Below are 9,945 nucleotides of genomic sequence, written 5' to 3'. Positions count from 1 at the left end.
AAAGTTCCCATTATTACTCATTTGGTACTCCCATACTGTTTGCCTATGAATTGAATGCAAAGCCTTCCCTGCCCCAAAGTTACATGCACCCCAATAACCCTTTTAACAGATGTCCTGGATGGCCCCATGAAAACAAAATTCCCATTATTCATTTGACACTCCCATACAGTTTTCCTATGCACTGAATGCAAGGCCTGCCCTGCACCAAAGTTTCACGCACCCCAATAAGCCTTTTGAACCGAGTTCCTGGATGTCCACATGAAACCAAAGGTCCCATTATTCATTTGGTACTCCCATACTGTTTCTTATGTATTGAATGCAGGGCCTGCCCTGCACCAAAGTTACATGCACCCCTATAAGCCTTTGAACCGAGGTACTGGATGGCCACATGAAAGCAAAGTTCCTATTATTCATTTCGTACTCCCATACTGTTTGCTTATACATTGAATGCAAGGCCTGCCCTGCCCCAAAGTTACCCGTGCCTCAATAAGCCTTTGAATCGACATTGAATGGCCACATGAAAACAGGTTCCCATTGTTAGTCATTTGGTACTCCCATAAAATTTGCCCATGAAGTGAATGCAAGATCTTCCCCAAATTTGCACGCACCTCAATCTCCCTTGGAATAAATGTGGAGGACGGCCTCTGAAAAATGTTTTCCCAGTTTAAAGGAACAGTTCTCCTATACTTGTAATGCCCATACACAAAGTGTATAGGCTGACAAACATTTCCTCCTGGGGGGGTACACCTCAACATACTGTGTAAACATTTTTTGTACGGGCATCATAAACACTCTTGAAAACAATAATGTGGCTGTTGCATCACGGAACACGTTCACCCTGGTGATCTAGTGGTGGTGGAGGATGAGGAGAAGGAGGAGGATAATCGCAAATAGCCAAAATCAGGAAGCGTATACCCATGTGTGGGTGTGAAGAGGTGCATGGGAATATACCTCCCAAAAAAAGATACTGTATTTGAGGTTATGTTTCGCTGTTATCATGCGGTGGTGTTGAGAATCTGGCCCAATCCAGCCCTTGTTCATTTTTATAAGTCAGCCTATCAGTATTTTCACTTGACAGGTGGACGTTCTTATCAGTTATAATTCCACCATCAGCACTAAAACCCCACTCTGACAAAACGCTAGCGGCAGGGCAGGCCAGGACCTCCAAGGTGTAGATCACCAGTTCATGCCACGTGTCCAGCTTGGATACCCAATAATTATAAGGCATAGAGGAATCACAGAGGACGTTGGTATGGTCAGCATCTTCCAAAACTTTGCACTCCTTGTGAGAGTATCTCGCGCCTCAGGGACACTGCGATGGGAGGGTCAGTGAAAACTTTGCCAGCGTGGGTCTAGAAATGTCACCAACCAGTAATGACTGACACCCACAATTTTGAGATCGCGAGGGTCACGGGAAAGGCAGCATAACAAACTCAGCCACATGTGCCAGACTGCTAACAGGTAAGACTTCTGTGTCCTCACCAAGAGGACATCTGACCATGCTCTCCTACTCCTCCTCCCTGTCCTCAGGCCATCCACGCTGAACAGACAGTATGACAGTTGTGCTTATAGTGTGACAGAAATATATACATTTCATATATAGATCTCACTTGCATATGTACTCATATACACTCACAACTAACATGTATCCTATAAACAATTGCTCAGAATGACCTAGTAACCCCTGTGAGCCAGACAGTGGAAACCAGACTAGCTCCTTGGTATTTTCTAAACATCAAAAACAGGAACTAACACCAGATGTCCAAGCTGATGTCACGATTTATGCTGAATAGGAGGAAAAGTCATAGTTAATCATATATTGCTAAATAAGCCTTTTTGATAGAATCCTCCATATACTCAACCAGCCAATAGCATTAATTAACCTTATGTTAATTAACTAACCACTCCTTTCTATTCGTAATTATAAAACCATGTATGTGCAATAAACCATCAGAGTATTGAGGGAATGTTATCCTGTAACCATGTGTACAGTGTCATCATTCTTTGAGCGCTCAAAATACTCAGTTTAATTGGGAATGGCTGCAGCACACACAGGGATAGATTTATCCTAACCAAATTTCCATAATATCTGGCGCCCAAAGTGGGGCAGTGGATGAAATGCACGGGGACCCTGCTGACCGGAGAGACGGAGGTGCCGGCCACGGCTTTGGCTCACGGGACGGAAACTGCGCAGCTCCATAAGTAAGGTAAGAAAACCTTGTTATCTTACCTGAATGTCCCCTGTGCCCAGTCCGGGTCTATACCTCTTGCAGGTCAGGTGTGGTCACCACCGCATTTCCCAGGTAGTGTAAAAAGTCCACTCTCTTATCCAAACCCTGGGATATAAGTCAAGGTGTCTGCTGAGTGCTGTGTGTATTTGTTTTAATTGGTTTCACATCTGTGTAGATCCGGGAGATAGCTGGAACAGTGCCGATTTTGCTTGCGGTTGCTGGGAAACCGATAGCAAGAAGTTGAATCTCTCAGATAAGTTATCACAGATTCCCCCTTGCATCAGAGGGACAGGAGAGGCCCAGATTTCCAGGCATGAGTGGTGGTGGCTTAGAGAGATATCACAAGCCAAATCACTGGATAAGTTCTCGCAGATTCACCCGTGCATAGGAGGGACAGGAGAGGTCCAGATTTCCAGGCACTGGTGGTGAGAACTTTGAGGGATTATCGCGGATTCCTGTTACCGGCGAGCAAGGAAGGATGACCAGTGCAGAGAGTGATAACATTTCCCGAGCATTTGAGTGCTCTGTGAGATTGGCAGCTGTCGGTTACCAGAATGGCTTGTACGTGTCACAAAATAGTAAAGAGGGCTTCAATTTCTCCCGGACGTCTGTTTGTTTGTTTGAAATGTATTGTTTGTTTTCAATGTAGACCTGGAGCAGAAAGCATTTTACACACTTTTACATACTTCCTTTTTCTGCCTTCAACAGGGACATGTCCCTGGTATTTCATGCTGACACATCTGTTTTTGCTCTGTTTCCTGGTTTTTGTATTTTGAGAAAATTTCTAGCTGAAGTATAGTGTAGGAATTTTGAGGAAACTGAGCTACTGAGCTGTATCTACCATTGTGCAGTGTGCCACTTGTTTTTAGATACATTACTTTAGTGAGTGGGTACAGCGACACCAGCAGGAAAAGGGGAAAAGTATGTTTGTCGTGCATCTGGGCACAGGCAGAAGTGTTGAAAGTTTACCAACTTTTGATTTTTGATTTTCTTTTCAGAGTTTATTAAGTTTTACCTACTCCGTGATTTTCCTTTTCTTTTTAAAGTTTTTACCAACTTTTTGATTTTTTCCCCTTTCCTTTTCTTTTCAAAGTGTTTACCAACTTTTTTGAAGTCTTTTAATCACCCTTTTATTTGAAGTTTTTTTGGAATAGACACAATAGATGTGAATAAGAAGGTTAAGAATGTGAAGAATTTTAGACGGTTGATTTAAGAATGTGGATTTACAGGCAGTCTTCAGGCTGCGGCATGGCATGATGTATTGAAAGGAAACGGGAAGTTAATTGAAGCTAGGTTGCTGACTGTGTTTTATAAAGTAGCAGCAGACTTACAGCATTTAGGAGGTACAGAGAGTTATGTGAACAGATCAGGAAAGGATTTTTTAGGTGTACAAGATAGGAAAAGGTGTTCTCTGTTGTATAAGGAAAACCTGCGCAATGTATGGTGACCCTCGCCCTTCCCTCCAGGGAGAAGGCACCACTAGTCCAAGCATTCCCTTTCAGGATGCAGAAAAGGGGAAGGAATTCTCTCCTCCTCCTCTGTCCTCTCTCTCCTCTCTTCCCCCTCCTCCTCTGTCACCTCCCTCCTCTCCTCCTTCCTCACTTCTCTCTCCTCCTCATCTCTCATCTCTCTCCCTCCTCTTTCCTCCTCACGTCTCCCTCCTTCTCTGTCACTCCCCTCTCTTCCTTCTGGCTCCCACCCCACAACTTCTTCTTCACGCCCCCTTTCTCTTCCTCCTGTCAGTTCTTTGTTACCAGCTGGGCCAACGCCCCATCCAAACAATATGGTGTCCCTATATCCACAGGACACCTTCTCTGTCTGAAGCACAGTACAACCAGTGCCAGTTATGATATCGGGAGAAGAAAATGAAAATCCCCTTACACATAGCGCTGCCTGCAGCCCCCAGACGCAGCAGGGAGCAGACAGCTCAGCTCGGGCTGCAGGGGGGGCACAGCAGCTGCAGCAGCTGATAATGAGGAATCTCAGTACCAGACAGAGCTGCCAACATTTACACCATCATGGAACTTTAATCCTAATCCAACCCAGCCTCAGGGGGGGACATCCTTACACAAAAAGGCAACCTCTATGTCCAAATATCAGCCAGTATATGACCCAAACACACAATATCACAGCTTTTCCTCTGATGAAGATGAAGAAGGAACATCATACATGCTGCCCAGTTCTAGGGAAAGAAACCCACAGGCACCAAGTAGGCAGGAGCAGATAGAGGCATCACTCTTACACTATGTGCCCTTCGCCCCTAGTCAGGTGTTCAGTATTCTGAATAATCTGCCAGACCCAGATATGCACCCCATGCCATTTTACTGAAGAATGCAGCAGAACCAGCAAAAATATGCTGCAACCTGGATTGATCTCTGGGCCATAATGGAAATAAAAGCAGGTGATGCATTCTGGCCAATCATGAAGGAACACTTCAAGCTTCCAGCAGAATTAGATGTGCACTCCTGGGAGTCAGGATCAAAGCTAATTGAGCAGCTCAGAGAGTGGGCCAAAGCCAGACAGGCAGGGCAAGCCCTCAGCCTACATGACATGAGCCAAGACAAGTCAGACTCTGTAGAGATGTTTCATGGCAGAGTGATTCAAGTATTCTAAGACTTGGGCTTCAATATGCATGATCAGACACACAAACAAATGTTGACACAGGCCTTTGTGCACAGACTAAGAGAACCAATCAGGAAACTACTGATAGTAGCCAGGCCTGAGTACAGGTAAATAGCAATGGATACCCTGCTCGCAGTAACTAGAAGGATTGAGTCCCAACCAGGAGTGCAGAAGACAGCCCCCCTTATGGTGGCCACCGTAGTGGAAGAGCAACCACAGTATACGGACAGAAGAAATGTCAGTGTTACAACTGTGGCAGACTTGGCCATTTCCAGAACCAGTGCAGAGCACCCCCGCAACCCAGGACATTGCTCCAAGGAACAGGCCAAGGATGAAACACAGGAAGCAGTGAAGAACCCCGTCCATAGGACAGGGGCAAGCCAGTTCCACAGGACACCACGCTTCTAACATGCAAAACCCCATCAGTGGACCCAATACCTCAAATTACCCTGAAAGTGGATGGGGTTGTCAGATTTTTCGTTGTGGATACTGGTGCAGCCAGAAGTGTGAAGAGACATGTGGAACTCCCCGACCCCACCTGCCTATCAGAATCCTCTGTCTTTCGTGGGGATTGATGGTCAAGTCAGACATTCCCAGCTTACAAGCCCCTGAGCATGTGGACACAGCCAGGACACTCCATCCTGTCCCAGTTTGTGGCGTCAAGGACCTGCCCACTTAACATGCTGGGAGCAGACCTACTGCAGATGCTGAAGATGACCAAAGTGTTCCAGAAAGATGAGAAAATGACACTTTCTCCCCCCCGACCCAAGAAGAATCAATCATGCTTGCAGCCCTACAGGAGCCTCAAACAACCGGTGCAAGCCTACCCAAGGAGGTGCTGGAGATAGTACCAGAAAGCTTATGGTCCAAGAGCCCCCAGGATGTGGAGAGACTTCAAGTTGCGCCAGTGCGGGTGTCCCTCAAGTCTGGAACCCCGTACCCTCATAAGGCCCAGTATCCCCTGTCCATCACCCAGAGTCAAACTGTCTCTGACCAACTGAAGGTCTAAGTGAACCCGTTGTTCGAGAAACGGACTAAGAACTTTGGCATTGGCCAGGAAATTCAACCCGAAAAAGACTTTACCCGCTTTGTGAAATGGCTGCGCTACATCCGACTCCAGCGCCAGAGAACCATCTTGTACAAGATTCTGAAGGTGTTCCCTGCAATCAATCAGTTCATCCAGGCCCTGGACCGGCAGACAGTCACTCAGCTCTTCAAACTATCACACAAATACTGACCTGAGACCAAGCTGGAAGGAAAGGAACAGCTGCTGGCCCATGCTGAGCAGAAAGAAGCTGGTAAAGAAGACGTCCCAGGAAAGAGACCCCCTGTGATCAGAGCAGGTGTTAACACAGTAACCCTCTTGGTGGAGAACAAGAAAGCCCAGCTGGTCGCTATCTCTCATGATGTGGATCCCAGTAAACGGCTTGTTTTCCTGCCGGCTCTGTGCCAGAAGATAGTGAAGGGCAAGGCCAGAGTAGGCCGCCTCGTCCATAGGAATCATCATGCAGTCCCCACTTTTCTCGGTCAAGAAGAAGACTGTGAAAAGAGAACCAGCCAGGTTCAGAATGGTGCATGACCTGAAGGCCGTGAACAAGGCTATGGTTTTTGAAACCCCAATTGTGCCAAATCTGCACACTCTGCTTTCAAATGTGCCAGCCACAGTTAAAGGGCTCACAGTGATTAACCTGGCCAATGCTTTCTTCAGTGTTTCCCTTCACCCGGACGACCAATTCCTGTTTGCCTTCACGCACCAGGAGGTGCAGTACACATGGACAGTGATGCCTCAGGGGACCCAGAACAGCCCTTCACAGTTCACCAAAGCATTGTCCTCCATCCTCGTCAACTGGACAGCAGAACATGCAGAAGTCACTCTTCTACAGTACATGGATGACCTCCTTTGTGCAGCTGACATCCCATTCCTTGTCTCTTCTACTCTACCTGGCAAAGCAGCAATGCAAGTTCTTGAAAAACAAAGTCTAGTGGTGTCAGAAGCGAGTTACTTTCCTGGGACATTATTGCCCGCCAGACAAAACACCTGACGGATGACCGGAAGACCACTGTGGAGAAGATGGCTCCCCCAACAACTCCGAAGATGCTGCAGGCCTTCCTTGGTCTAGTTTTGTATTGCAGAACTTGGATCCCTGATGCTTCAGTCTTAATGCAGCCTCTGTATGATTGTATCAATGCAACTCTGTTCCTCCTGTCGTATGCAGCCTTCATCTTGTTCAGGAAACCGAAAGACTCCATAGTCTCCGCTCCAGCTCTAGGCCTCCCTGACTACGAGAAGCCATTCCGTCTTTACCTAATGGAAAAAGAAGGTCATGCTACTGGTGTCCTAACACAGTTCCATGGAGGAAAACAGAGGCTACTTCTCAGCCCGCCTGAATCCAGTTGCATGGGGGGCCCCCTCCTGCATGAGGACAGCATTTGCAGTGCACGCCCTCCTGGACAAGACTGCTGACATCATTCTTTAACAACCACTGGAGATCATGGCTCCGCACGACATCTCAGCAATTCTCAATCAGACCTAGCCAAAACATCTCTCCATCGCCAGGCATCTATGCCTCCAGTGTTCTCTGCTTTTGCCTGACAATGTTTCAAGATGCACCGTCCTCAATCCGGCCACTGTACTCTTACTCCCAAGGGGGGGTACAGATATGGACTCTTCAGAACAAAATCCGCACTGATTGTTTCAGCATCATGCAACAGGAAACACCAGGACTACCCAAGGTAGTGGATGAGCCACTGACCAACCCAGAGATGATTCTCTACATAGATGGCTCCAGATTTGCAGATGATGAAGGAAGATTCTGCACGTGATGTGCAGTGACCAGCAATCAAGAAATCTTGTGGTCCAGAAGTCTGCCGCCTAGCTTGTCAGCCCAAGAAGCAGAACTGATAGCGCTGACGAAGGCCTGCCAGATTGCGAAGGACAAAACTGCGAGGGACTTCATCACAGCAAGCGGGACAACCGTGAAGCATCATGGAGCCATCAGGGACCTTCTGGATGCACTCCAACTTCCAAAAGTGGTGGCAGTGTTAAAGGTCAAGGCACATGGAAAACTGAACACAGTAGAGGCATGGGGCAATAACATGGCAGACATGGCAGGCAAAGAAGCAGCCAGAGGAAGACAATATGGAGAAGTGGGAAAGGTCGTAGAGCCGAACGGCTACTACATGTCAACTGAAGACAAGAAACCTGACAAGATGACATCATGGGATCTGTTCAAGAAGTTGCAGGACCAGGCTCCAAAGGAGGAGAAGGAAAGCTGGATGCAGAAGGGTCAACATATGAAGGAAGAAGGGCAAAAGCATTGGACTCCAAACCCTGTCTACCTCAAAGCATTGGACTCCAAACCCTGTCTACCTCAAAGTATGTACCCTATGGTGGTTCAATGGGCACATGGGCCCACGCACAGATCGAAGACACAGATTCTATGATTCTATGAATGATCTGATTGGATTTACACCCTAACAGCCAAATTTACCAGCAGCTGTTTGACCTGCGACAAATGCAACCCTGGACGCGTGGGAAAAAGTTCCCCCACATCATCTGGCCAGAAGCTTTCCCAGTAAGGAACCAGTGGCGAAGACTACTGCAAAGAAGCTACTGTCAGAAATAGTGTGCAGATACGGGGTTCCAGAAGTGATAGAGAGTGATCAGGGACTCGCTTCCAAAGCAAAACTTGACATGAGATATCTAGTCAGTAGTAGGGTCCGACTTAGGCCTACACACTCCCTACCATCCCCAAAGTAGCGGGAAAATAGAAAGACTAAATGGGACATTTAAGAGCAGCATGTTGAAAATTGCCCGAGAGACAAACAAACCATGGCATTAGACACTCCCAATCGCCCTGTTTAGTGTAAGGCACACTCCCAGAGGCCCAGAAAAGCTGTCACCAATATGAAATGTCATTTGGGCCTAGTCCCAGGTTACGGGTATTCTTCCCTCAGCGACTGATTATGCACTATGATACTTGGTCTGCTTATGTAATTGAACTCACCAAGAAACTTGCTAATGTCCATTCTCGAGTTTTTTTCTTCATTGTCAGATCCAGAATTGGTACCTGGTATGTACGCCCTGAAGCCAGGAGACTGAGTGTTGGTGGAAAAAAGTTTGTAAGGAGAAGTGCTGCTGACGACACCAACCTGGAGGGAAGACCCACTTGGATCCACTCATCGTATTGCAAGAAAGCTCCTATACCAGAAGATACACCCAAGCCAGAATGATGCTGTGGATGCCCTACCTGACCGAATAAATGACATACCTGATGAAAAATACACACCACTGACTACATAGACTGCTGACTAATGCCCCCATCACACATAGCAATCTCGCTAGCGAGATCACTGCCGAGTCACAATTTTTGTGATGCAACAGCGATCTCACCAGCGAGATCGCTGTGTGTGACACTGACCAGCGACCGGCCCCCCTGCCGGTTATCGCTGATCGTCCTGGAATAGCCAAGACATTTTTTTGATAGCTGGTCTCCCGCTAGCCAGCACGCATCGCTGCGTGTGACAGGCGGGAGACCAACGATCAGCGCGCTGGTAAATAGGGAAAACGTCAGGTTTCTAAGCAGTGCGCGTCACTTAGAAACCCGATGTGTACCTTAGTTACCAGCGCGCTGATGCAGGGAGCTGGTAACCAAGGTACACATCGGGTTTCTAAGTGATGCGCGCTGCTTAGAAACCCGATGTGTACATTAGTTACCAGCTCCCTGCATCAGCGTACTGGTAACTAACGTACACGGTGACGCCGGGCGCTCGGCATCGCTGGTGCTGATCGCTGGTGAAGCTGTCTGTTTGACAGCTCACCAGCGATCATGTAGTGACTCAACAGCGATCCTGACACGTTGATATCGTTGTCGGGATCGCTGGTGAGTCGCTATGTGTGACGGGGCCCTAAGATTGACTATGATTGCAATGAAACCCCGTTAGGAAAAGATCTCCTGACCGCCCATTTGTGAAAGTCTGTACGGAGGGGGGTGTATGCACTAGGCATGCGTCAGCCCATTGGCAGCATAAAAGAGTTGCAGGGCTTTGGGACAGGAGGTTAGGATTAGGGCAAGTGATATCTAAGGGGGGA

The 9,945-nt window shown here is 47.6% G+C and overlaps 1 pseudogene; it reads left to right on the top strand.

Annotated features, from left to right (window-relative positions):
* Positions 1 to 5,634: 5,634 nt before the first annotated feature.
* On the top strand, positions 5,635 to 6,432 carry LOC141092871 (large ribosomal subunit protein eL8 pseudogene; annotated as a pseudogene).
* The last annotated feature ends 3,513 nt before the right edge of the window (positions 6,433 to 9,945 follow it).

The sequence above is a fragment of the Dendrobates tinctorius genome, unplaced genomic scaffold, assembly GCF_039654945.1.
Source record: "Dendrobates tinctorius isolate UK_male_01 unplaced genomic scaffold, ASM3965494v1 ptg000062l, whole genome shotgun sequence".
NCBI classification, from domain to species: Eukaryota; Metazoa; Chordata; class Amphibia; order Anura; family Dendrobatidae; genus Dendrobates; species Dendrobates tinctorius.
The sequence above is the reverse complement of the archived record's forward strand: the minus strand, read 5'-3'. Positions and strand labels throughout refer to the sequence as shown.